General features: G+C 43.1%; 1 long non-coding RNA gene across 2 annotated transcripts; it reads left to right on the forward strand.

The window, feature by feature from the left end:
- Nucleotides 1-233: 233 nt before the first annotated feature.
- On the forward strand, nt 234-9,601 carry LOC125741987 (uncharacterized). 2 transcript variants are annotated; one of them, XR_007397952.1, is made up of 4 exons: nt 234-481; nt 1,496-4,743; nt 5,271-8,061; nt 8,415-9,601. It is a non-coding gene; the product is annotated as an uncharacterized LOC125741987 (long non-coding RNA). The 2 variants fall into 2 exon arrangements; XR_007397951.1 differs by having other exon boundaries at nt 1,496-8,061.
- The last annotated feature ends 2,981 nt before the right edge of the window (nt 9,602-12,582 follow it).

A 12,582-nucleotide genomic window follows, 5' to 3' on the forward strand; every position in this document is an offset into this window, starting at 1 on the left:
TGCACTGCGGCCATAGCTGAAAGAGAATGATATAAGCGGTTTCCTTCATAATTTATATATTTACAGTTGTGATTCGAATAAATATGAGTAAAGTCATTAATTGACCGAGTAGTCGTTTTTTAAAATCTCCCGTCTGCTATGTTGGTTGAATACATAACCTATAAGGCATAAACTGCTATGATAAATATCCATGATCGAATGGAAGCGGTCACCTGATTAGCGCGTGACATGTGGGTAACAGCCGGCGCCAGTCAGTAAGAAACATGGAGTCAGTGAAAACGGCGTCGCAACGCGGAGTAGGAGTTTATGATCCCTGCATGACTTTTACGGATCTCTTGGGGAAGCCCGCAATTTTAAAAAAGTTTGTAAGAGTAGAGTGCGACGGAGTACCAACTCCCTACGCTGCTTGTTATACGTGCAAAGTCATAGTCAAATATGCACCTGACTCGGGGACGACTGGCATGCAGAAACACACTTGTAGGTATGTGACAAAAAAAATTAACATGTTCCAAAAAAATTATGAATAGTATGACACGATAGAGCTAAATAAATACACCAAGATTTTGAAAATCGGTTGAGAAACAAAAAAGTTACACTAATTTTACTTTTGATTTGTACGGCCTTTTTTGTTTAATGTGAACACTGTGATCGCGAATTGCTTAAAATTACAGAAAATTTATCACAATTTTTTTTGTTTCTCTATTTTAAAGTGAAATTTCCAGGACAGTGAGAATATATTATTATGAAAACGGATTCACAATGTCTGTTAATTATAGTTTTAATTAATTAATTAGCACGACCCCGTTATTAAGCTTATTGCTTTGTCGTGCTTTAAAATATATTAAAAGTATTATTAACATTTTTACATTACTCGAATCATTTAATCACGCCCGATTTTGAACCTTATTTTTCATGGATTTTTTTTATTGTTCTGAGATGGCGGCTGCCCCGCATACTCGGAGACAACATTTGACCTGAGCAAAATTCTTCGTTTCTGATCTTCAGATCTCTATGAAACTTCATCAGTTTATAGTTGAAACATAGTTAATGATCTCAACTTACCTTAGAATAGTCACATATATTTCGCAAGGTTGTGTTTGGCCGCTGAATTTGTCGTATAAGTTTAAAGAAATCGATCAACTTGAAAAACATGAATTGAAAATTTCGAAATCAAGGCGATAGATAGGGATCTTTGCGTCATGCTAAGGATCTCCGTGGAATACCAAACACGAACCGATTGTAATTCCGTTTTTCCTGGGATACCCCTCTGCGTGACACAACAGTTCGTTAGCAGCAAGTGCGGAGAAAATGACCGCCGCTGAATGCTGGATTCATCACATACCAACACTTGTAGCAGCAGATCGTTTGGTAATGAAGTGCAGGCAAAAATAACTAGTTTTGTGAAGCGAGAAATTCCAGAAATTGTGAAGGTCGGGCTCAGAAACACAGTGGCTCGCATGTGGGGGTCAAGATTTGAGACCTTTTGTTTTTATAGAAGGACAAGGATTCATCGACATTGCGAAGGAGTTGCTTCATATCGCTGCGACTTATGGGACCAGCATTGAGATCGAAGGAGTCTTGGTGAGTGCACGGAGTGTTTCTCGCCATCTTGAGAAGGATTACGAAAAAAATAAAGCAATTTAGAACGGCTCCAACAGGTATGCCTGCTGTCAATATATCTAGGCTATGTGTTGTAATTGTTATGCTTGTCTTATGAAGTACACGTACTAGACTTGGAATAGGCTTCACTCTAGTACTTTGGTCCAGCACTCTTAAAAGCTGACAATCATATAAATCACTTTGAACAGAATAACGATGGACCACACTTTGCTTATTAGTAGTTAATTTTAGTCAAACGCAGATTACACTGGTCTACATTGAGTACTTAATAACTGTTCCTAGTTCATTTTTTGACGCTGATTTCAGATTTGTAATTGAAATTCAGCTAACATGTCAGGTTTCAGAGATGCACATTGCTGATGTTTTAGACAAATTGCCATATCGGCACAATATTACGAGTATGAACTATGTCATACCAAACTTGTGTTAAAGGGTTACTGTGAAAACAGTCATGAACACGCATACAGACAGATGCTACAGCATACATTTATAGCTCTCTTAACTCACAAAAAGTGATGTCAGCATGTTCAGAAATGTTTGAGACACTTGCTTTTACGCTTGTACTGTGCATTAGTGTCTCTTTGCAAGAACCAACAGTAGTCTCCCATCATACTGGGATTGAACTTTCCCTGATATCTGCTTTCCATCGGCTTCATATCTTGATGAAATCTTTCCCCATGCTCATCACTTACATCGCCAAGACTGGATGGAAAGAAGTCAAGGTGCGAATGCAGGAAGTGCATCTTCAGTGACATTCGGGCACCCATTGCCTGATAGGCTGTCAACATGTTCTCCACCAGCGCACAATCCTTGATTTATTCTTCTTTGTAAATCCAGCAATGTTTGTCATGCAAAAATAACAGTCTGAGTGATGGTCTGTTGGTTCACGCCACACCATTGGCACAGTGAATGGCATTTTCTGTCCTTTGCCATTCAGCCACTGTGTTAAACCGGAATAGCAGACAGTGTAGCATACATGAGGTGCCCATGCTTTATTCTGATCGCCAACTTTGCAGCCAAAATAATGGTAGTATGCACTTCTAAATATGCTGGACATATTCTTTCGCTGATCTTGTGCAGTAAATTGTCCGCAGACGTAACAGAAGTTATCGGGATGGTTCACACAACCTCGCCTATTCATATTGTCTATGAAAATGGAAACAAAGGTAAAAAGTAAGCACAATGACGTACATTTGTAAACCAGTAGTATTAGTAGTAAATTTATCAATGAGATGTCCAAAAATGGAATATAATATTACACACACAGTAAAGTACCGATGCATCACGGCAGCGTTAACGACGAAAATGGTATAAACACAAACCGGCGCATAACTTGCGCATAACCGACGTGATGGACAAAAACGGTTTTCAGATTTAGAATTAGCATGTCGAATTTTATAAGGTACAGGTGACAGACTTCCATTAGCAAAATGACTGTTGACCAGTGTTATTTACACCTCTCACACAAACGCGTTTTGTCCTAATGCCTTCTCGAATCAGTGTGCACACGTGCGATCCTGCCCTATTTTGTTCTACCTTACGAAGTAAACATGTCTTAAATATTTTCTGGTTAATGTGTTGTGTGACCAGTTCACCGCGAGGAGCCCTCGAGTCATGCGGGAAGCTTGCGAAATAGTCATTTGAGGACAAAATGCATGTGATGAAAGATGCACAGTAATCTCGTTAATGAAATACATTCTGTGCATATTTTCTGAATCACAAAATGAATTTCGCCCCCTTTAATGTTCAATTTCTAAGCCACAAAATGCACTTCGTCTCTGAAGTGAACTTGTCATGCAGGCAATGCTTTTGTGGAACCACAAAACGTTTCTTCTTTTTTTTCTGAATCATGAAAGGCACGTAGTAGGTTGGAGTAGTAACTTCCAATGACCAGCAGGTGGAGAGATTTCTGCAGATTTATGCAATCCCAGTTTACTGAATAATGTCTTCAGGATGTCCTCTGAACATTCGCACGAACATTTGTCTGTGGAGTCCTTTAAAGGTATTTAAGATATTATCAGAGGACGTCCAGTGAGCATTTGGAGGCTTTGAGGGAACATTAGTGATAAGTTCTTGAAGATGTCAGGACATTTTATAGTGAAGCTTAAGTAACTTTGACAGTGTAACTTTTTACAATTAACAATTAACTACAACTAACAATTAAGTAACTTTTTGCAGTAAATTAGGGAAGACTCTCCACAAACACTTGAGTGAAAAGAGTGTGAACTGGATAAAGTTCAAGAAACTGCTGCGATATCCCTAAGGAACACAGATCGTTGAAGTGCATTCATTGGGAATAAATGAAGCAGCCATGGATAAACCATTAATATAAGCAAAGGATAAATCCTGCTTAGGATCAATATTTTACCTGTCCTGATGCCAACAGAACAGCGATAAAAGTTAGTTGTGCGATTGTACATAAATATAACCAGACAACAATACAGTAGGGTGCAAGATTTTACTGAAAGCACATTTTACAGTATTTACAATATACTGTAACTGACCACATGGTAGCCACAGTTCTTGCTCCGTCCATAAGACAGTCTTAGCTTGCACATGGAGCCCGTCGTTTCTTGATATTCTGTGGTGAACAGAGCCAACACCAACCATCAGACTAGTGTTACCTGAAGCATAACAACTCCAGCAGAACAACGAAACACCTATTCTTGCTTCGATAAATGCTGAAGCTGACAATTTGTCTTGCCCCGCTGTTCGAAATGCACGAAATGAACGTGCCAGACTTCTTTCGTTTTGTTGCCCATACGTCCAGCACCATTTTAACTCCTCAAAACTAAGCCCAGTACCTTGAGGAGCATCTTTGGAATCCTCAGGAAGGATCTAATGAAAGAACTGATCCTCCCATGTCTGCTGCCCAAAATAACATCTGGGGCCTCGGGGTCTCCTTCGTAGTCTGCACCACCTGAAGACAATAATGTAGGGTGAGTATACAGGCCTTTTTACCACTTTCCATTACCTTCTTCTTGAGCTTGGGCCATGGGCATATGCTAATCACTCTGTTGAAAGGTGTGCTATCCGCAGGTGATGCAGTACCTGTCGCAGCTGCTGTGGCTGGGCTGCAGCACGTATCCTGGACCGCAGGGGTGCATGGTTCCTCACCATGAGGTAAGTTGCGGTCCAGGTGGAGGAACTTTGATGCAACATTTCTGAGCAGAGCCTGGCCAGACTCGCTCAGTTTATCATCTTCCATCGGCAGAACAACAAAGCACCTTTTCTTGCTTCGATGTATTCTGAAGCAGATACTCTCTGCTTTACCCTGCTGTTCAAAGTGCACCTCCACGTGCCAGACTGCATTCATTTTGCTGCACATTTTGGGGTGCTTGAAAGATTATTTCAAATAATAAGATCACTAATCTTTATCTTATTCAGTGAAGTGTAGTGAACGGAACTAGACACAGTGCTACAAAATATTGTACTGACACTCGGGAACTGCGCCTCAGAATTTATACACGGCTATTGCTTACGTAGTCTTGGAACGTACAATCGTCTCCATGGAAATATAATTCAGCGGGACAGCCAATGAGATACCTAGCTACTGCAGCCAATGAAATGCCTAGTTGTGACAGCGATGGCGTGCCTACGGGAAGTTTAACATAATAAAATTTCCATCCTCACAATGACTTTCTTTTCAGTCGGAATGGATCCAATAACAAGGTCTCCTGTACCGACGTTGATAATCTGTTCCGGCCAAACAACCGTGACGACAAAAATCGGCCACGGTCTTACAATGAGGTGACATTTGACCATCGGGGTGCGGGGTGGTTGCCGGCTGATTAATCATTACTTTCCCCTAGATTGGGGATGGGACTGAAATTGTATCCAAAGGGGAGCATCGGGACCGGGAATCATAATATATTTATAAATTCAGTGGAAACTGCGTATAGTGATCCCGGTAATAGTGATCAGTCACATATATAGCTCAAAAAGCTTGCGACAAAATCATTACTGTACAAATTCTGTTTAAATAACTCACCTATAGTAATCAAGTAGTCCGCTTACAGAGTTTGTTTCGGGTCTTTTTAAACGTTATATATTAAAACAGCGTTTTCTTTTTTTTTTTTTTACTTTGATCATCCTACCTTGCGGGAGCCCGTCTGCTTCTCACTGGCTATCCGAGGCTAATGCGGCGTGCACAGAAAACATGACAAGAAAGTCATTTTCTCTCAGTAACAAGCATAGGCTCATCAAAGCTTATGATTAGCTGCCAAAAACCAGCCACCGAGATGCAGCAGCGAAACTACAATAAACGCTTTGAGGCAATGTAGCGTCGTGAAAATGCGCTGTTAATAAAATTGAATTGAATATTTATGTACAGTGATACTGTATTGTATTATAGTGTTCAGTAATTTAATTAATACAGCACTGTTACGTGCCGTAAGTGTTTGCAGGAGGTCCAAGCAGATTCTTCGGACCTTCCGCTCGTCACCATTCGCCAGCTGCACTTTCAGCTTTGCCTCCCGCTCCTGGCCACGCCCCCTGCCTTCAGCGCTACTTCCTGTGTCTGGGAGAGATAAGGCCACAGCTCACAAACCTTGAGAGCTCTTGCTCATTGCTTTTGGTTATTGGTTTGCTGTATTATGTTTGGATTACTTGTGTATGGCAGTTTTGTTTCTTGGTTTCATATTTTCACCTCGCCCTTTCCCGGTACCTTCGCCCCGGCTTTGATTGTTTCTTTGGTCTTGATCTCCCGCCTGCTTGTTGACTATTCTTTTGCTTGCCCCCTCGGACACTGTCATTTTGGCTTTTGTGTTTCCTGTGTGTTGTGCTGTGATGCGTATGGAGTGGCCGCCATTTTTGTTCTGCGTGACGGGTTGCTTAATGGTTGGTTTGGCTAGGGAGATAGGACTTAGTATTGTCGTTTTTGTTTGTGTTTTTTTCACTTAGGTTCATCTTAGATTGGGGAATCGTTCGGTAACGGTGTTTTGTTTATTGTTTTGGCCCGTGTCACTCCCGAAGTCTGTTGCACCTAATGTTGTGAAAATGTATATAAAATTATAAAAAAAAAAAAACTATATAAAAAAAAAATCCCTTTATGTCCCGTGTTCCCTTTCCTCCGCCCCTGGTTGTCCTGTTTCTCCTTTTCCCTATTGCCTGTCCCTTCTGCTACGCTCCAACCCTAGACTGGACCATAACAGAAATTGGGGGCTCATCCGTTTCTTTCTCTTTTCTGGTGTTTGTTTGGAGGTTTTTTTTTGTGGGGGGAGGGGGGTGTTGTAGTGGTGTTAGTAGGAATGGCTCAGTTCGACCTTGTTGCTTTCACTCTCTACCCCACACTCAAACAGTTCGATAAGTGCCGTAAGGACGTCCTGCTAGGAATAGCAGAGTTCTTTAATGTTTTGGTCCCCGCTGAAACCTCTAAGCAGGTTATGAAGCAAGTGTTGTTGGACGACCTAATTCGACAGGGTATCCTACCTGAGTTGGGGGGCTCGCCGAGTGTTGCGTCCGCTCCCGTGCGGTTGGCGGCTGCAGCGGCAGCCAGCGGCGTTGATCTCGGCAATACTAGCTCAACCAGGGAGGACCTGCTGCTGACAATTCGGTTTAGGGAGCTGGAACTGGAGATTAAAAAGCAGGAGTACCAGGCTCAGCTACTCCGTGTCCGGGCATTGGAAGTCGAGGCTGACAAGGAGGTGGCATTACAGAGGATTAGCATGGGTGAACAAAAACCTGTGCCCCTTCCACATAAGGTACACTCACCGAGTACGACCCCTCAAGCCGGCCTGCCCACCCGTGACCGGGCTGGTGCCCTAGACGCTCCTCAAATCTAGTCTTCGTTCTCCCTCAGGTTCACCAGTCTCCCAGGGAATTGGAGGTGAAAATTCAGGCTTTAACGTTGCCATATCAGTCTCGTTCCTGTGTTTCGGGAACATGAGGTGGATGCTTGCTTCGCTATTTTCAAGAGGATTGCTACGACCTTGAACTGGCCTAGACATCTGTGGTCGCTGCTGCTACAATGCAAGTTAGAGGGGAAGACGCAGGAAGTTTGCTCAGCTCTGGCATTAGAACAGAGCCTAGATTATGACATCGTTAAGGCTACTGTGCTATGGGTGTATGAACTAGTACCTGAGACTTACCGGCAGAATTTCGGAAAGCTGGATAAAACCGCCAGCCAAACCCATGTTGAGTTTGCTCGTGAGAAAGCTTTGTTGTTTGACAAATGGTGTCTCTCACTTTGAGCAGCTCAAGGAATTGTTATTAGAAGAATTTTAGAATTGTGTTCCCAATTGTGTAGTGGCGTACCTAAATGAACAGAAGGTAACTTGTTTAGCCGAAGCTGCCACCCTTGCTGACGAATTTGTATTGACCATAAGACTGTTCACCCCAACCCCTCTGCCTCACAAACTTGGTCCCCATCCTGTGACATCGTCTCCGTCCGCTTCTTCTTCACCACCTGTAGAGAAGAGAGAATGCTTCTATTGCTACGAGGTGGGTCACATCATTTCTGTTTGTCCCGCGCTAAAGCGTAAGAATGCTCGTGCTGTAACTAAGAAAGTACATGTTGTTGCCTGTCCTGATGGTAATTCAATTAGTATTGTTGATCCAATGTTCTGTTTCCTGCTTCTGTGTCGCTTGGTGAAGCCAAGGTACGTCACCCTGCGACTATCCTACGGGATACGGGAGCGGCTCAGTCTTTCTTAATTGAACCTTTAGATGGTACAACTTACTGTGGCACCGACGTATTGGTGCAGGGTATCGATATATGTGTGGCTGTAGTTCCTTTGCATACTGTTTATCTATGTACTCCTGACTTTTCGGGATTTGTACGTGTTGTGGTACAGACCCAGTTACCTGTTCCTGGGCTCACGTTCATCCTGGCGAATGACATTGCGGGGAAGAGGATTGTTCCCCTACCTGAAGTTGCTCCAGAACCAGAGATCTGCGCAAATGATGTTGCAGCGGATTTGTCCCAGGTGTTTCCAGCTTGTGTTTTAACGTGGGCCCAGCGACGCAAGTTCACCGACATTAATCTGGCACGAGAAATGTATGTCCGACCCAGCGCCTACTTCGACAGGTGATCCTGAATCGCGGGTCCCTGTGAAACTTGCTGTTTCCCCAGAGGTCCCCTCCACTACGGACGCTCTGATCACTGCACAAACGACAGACTCCTCCTTGGAGGTTTGTCGTGCCTCTGTTGTGGACAAGGCCGACTTGAAAGACCACCCCACTGCATACTTCTATCGTAACCAAGTGCTGATGAGGAAATGGCCCTCTCCAGAACTTGACACCTCATCACCTTCAGTTATTCACAGATGGTTTCTGTTTTTCTTGGTTCTGTGTTCTTTTGTGTTTGGGTGCTTTTCCTTGTATGACCCGATTGGGACTGTGAACACCTGCCGGGTTCGCTCTTGTGTGTGTGTGGGGGGTGATACGTGCCTTCCTGCCCTCGTCCCGATTCGCTGGCTGCACCTTCGGCTCCGCCTCTCCATCCAGACCCCGCCCACGACTCGTCCGATGCGCCGCTCGTCATTTCCGGGTCCTGAGAAGAGAAGATGGCGGCTAGACAACCTCGGGAGCTCTGCTTATTGGTTTACTGTATTGGTTTGCTTGCCCGTGTATGACTGTTTTGGTTTCTGATTTCGGCTTCGCCCTCTTTTGGTACTTTTGCTTTGGTTTGTTGTTTCCTTGGTTTGACCCTTTGCCTGCATTTTCTGACTGTCCGTTTGCTTTTGCCCTTCTGTACTGTCACCAGATTTTGTGTTTCTTGTGAGTTCGTGTCTTGGTGTGTAAGGAGTGACTGCCAGTTTGCTTTTGCGCAACGTGATGTGTTATTGTTAATTTGGGTAGGGAGTTAGGTATTAGTATTGTCGTTTTGTTTGTATTTTGTTTTCTCAGTTATGATTAGCTTAGTTTGGGCATTCGTGCGGTAGTGGCGTTTTGTTTATTATTTTGGCCGTGGTCACTCCTGAAGTCTGATACACCCAATGTTGTGAAAGTGTGTATAAAATATAAAAAAACTAAAAAAATATCCCTTTGTGTCCTGTGTTCTCTTTCCTCCGTCCCTGATTGTCCTGTTTTTCCCTCTTCCCTTTCTGTTGCATTCCAACCCTAGACTGGACCGTAACACCTTGTGAGAAATCAGGATCTGTACTATCACACAAGTCCCTATATAATAGTACAGATCCTGTTTCTCATTTGAGATCCCACACTGCCCTGACTCTGCCACCTACCTTTAGGTATATCTGAGGAGGAGTTCATGCAAAACCTGACATCATCATATACTTATCTCTGCACTGAGAGGTGAATGGATCTGAATGTGGCGTCTTTAACATGATTCCCAGTAGTTCTGATGGTTATATACTTAAGTAAATATTCAGCAACAGCAACTTGTTTTTCTCATTTCTCTAAGTGTTGATACACAGACTAAGTCGAAACCAGCAGTTAAAAAGCCTGGAGAATCACACAGATAGACATGTACAGCCTCTGGGTTCACAATCAGTAGCTATCATATGCACTGGGTCAGACAGGCTCCTGGGAAGAGACTGGAGTGGGTTGCTTTTATCCACACGGGCAGTAGCCACATATACTATGCCCAGTCTGTTCAGGGGAGATTCACCATCGCTAGAGATAACAGCGGGAACCAGCTGTATTTACAGATGAACAGCGTGAAAGCTGAAGACACGGCTGTGTACTACTGTGCCAGAGAGTCACAGTGATGGGGGCTGTGGGGAAGCCGTACAAATACTACTTCCTCACAGAATAAGGATGTTTTTAAAATTCTCAAGTTTTCCTTTCCATTTCAGTTATTTTGATATTGTGTAAAAAAATATATATATATGTATGTATATATATATATATATATATATATATATATATATATATATATATATATATTTTTTTTTTAGTACTGTTATGCCAGGCTGGGCATGTGGAAACAAAATTTAAGATTGACTAGAAACCCCTGAGTACTTTATTCAATACAGTAATTACCATATAAGTGAAAAAAATAATCTGGATTCTGAACAGAGTCTCACTGAGTAAATTACATTTATTTTGCAGATGCTTTTACCCACAAACAACATACAACTGAGAAATCCGGGCCAGTCAGTCCCTGGGGCAATTAGGGTCATGGGCCCGACAGTGACATCACTCTTCTGACCCAGGGATTGTAACCTGGGACCCTCTGGTCACACAGACAGCATCTTAACCCAATGAACAGCACTTTAATACTACAAAGGGCATGTCATACTCCACCCCTGTATAAATGAGTCACTGTTTCCTTCCTCACTCCTCATTTAAACAGCACATTATTGACTCTAAATTCTCTTTAAAGCTTTGTGCACTGCGGCACAGTCAGGGTGGAACAGAAAGGGACCTTCCCCAAAAGGTTCCCACAAAATTGGAAGCACAAAACTGCCCAAAATGTCTTGTCATGCTGAAGCATTAAGAGTCCCCTACACTGGAACTAGGGGGCCTGGCCTGACCACTGAAAAACCCCTTTTCATTAGCCCTCCTCCACCAAATTGTACAGTTGGCAAAATGCAGTCAGGCAGGTAACATTCTACTGGCACCTGCCAACCCCAGACTCTTCCATCAGGCTGCTAGACAGAGAAATGGGACTCGTTACCCCACAGAACACGTTTCCAGTGCTCCAGAGTCCAGTGGCAACATGCTTTACACACTCCATCATGTGCTTGTTATGACGCAGCACAGCGCAGGTGGGAAAGAGAGTGAACAATCTATTTGCAGCTCCAAGACAAAAGCGGTTCATTAACAAAAACTGAACACAAGGGGTAAGAACCAAAACAAGTGATACAAGTGACTAATTTAACCACATAGAAAACAAACATTCATCAGGGAACTGAAGCAAAAACTAGGGGCAGGACTAGGAATCAGGCAGAACCACAAACACTCAATAGTATGAGCACAACTGCCATGCAGGAACATAGTACACAACTATCGACTAAAGAAGTGAGCAGGGGGCAGGCACTTTAATACAATACGCAACTGGGCTAATGAGAGGGGCAAGGTGTGGATCATCAGACAATCAACCAATGACAAAGGGCACAGGACAAAGAGAACAGATGGAAAAATTAACAAGCACTGAAGCTAGAAACAAACTGGGAAGACTACACTAAGATAAGGAAAATAATGCAAACAGGATTACAGTAGGAGACAACAGGAATGAGCATGGCGAACCTAAGACTGGGAAACAAATGAAAAATAATAAATGGTGGGGGGAATACAGTCTCTGAGCCACACACTCAACCCACTGAGCCATGCAGCAGTCTGGGGAGCAGGGGAAACAAACAAGTGTTAGATAAGGATTGAATAGGTGGGATGGTCAGCAACACCTGCTGGTCAAATGCAATACAGACACAAAGGATGGGGTGGACAGGCGCTGACCCTGACAACGCCTGGCATTGTGCTTGGTGGCGTGAGGCTTGCATTCAGCTATTCAACTATATTAGCCCAATCCATGAAGTTCCCGGTGCACTGATTTTGTGCTGGAGTTAATCCTAGTAGTTCGGAAATCTGCAGTTATTGAGTCAAAAGAATGTCGGCGACTTTTACACACCATGCACCTCAGCACATGACCGTATCACGCTTGAATTCACTGAGCTCTTCAGAATGACCAATTCTTTCACAAATGTTTGTAAGCCTGACTGCATCGATAGGTGTTTGATTTTATACACCTGTGGGAATAAGCCTGAATGAACCTGCAGAATTCAGTGATTAAAAGGTGTGTCCCAATACTTTTGTCTACATAGCGTATGTGAAGTCCTCCATAATAGTACATACTAGTAATCTGCCCTACAATGATGAGAATGATGCTGATGTAAGGCTCTGGACCCCGCGCTAACCTGAATCGGACAACTGGCTACAGAAAGTGCATGGTTGGATGGATGTTGACATATAATTAAAATGATGTTGATGACTGAGGCTCCAAAGTTTTGAAACTCCCTGACATTTCTCTTTTAATTTATTTTTAAAGTAGTGAGTTTACAT

This window comes from Brienomyrus brachyistius, chromosome 5 (assembly GCF_023856365.1).
Source record: "Brienomyrus brachyistius isolate T26 chromosome 5, BBRACH_0.4, whole genome shotgun sequence".
Lineage (NCBI taxonomy): Eukaryota > Metazoa > Chordata > Actinopteri > Osteoglossiformes > Mormyridae > Brienomyrus > Brienomyrus brachyistius.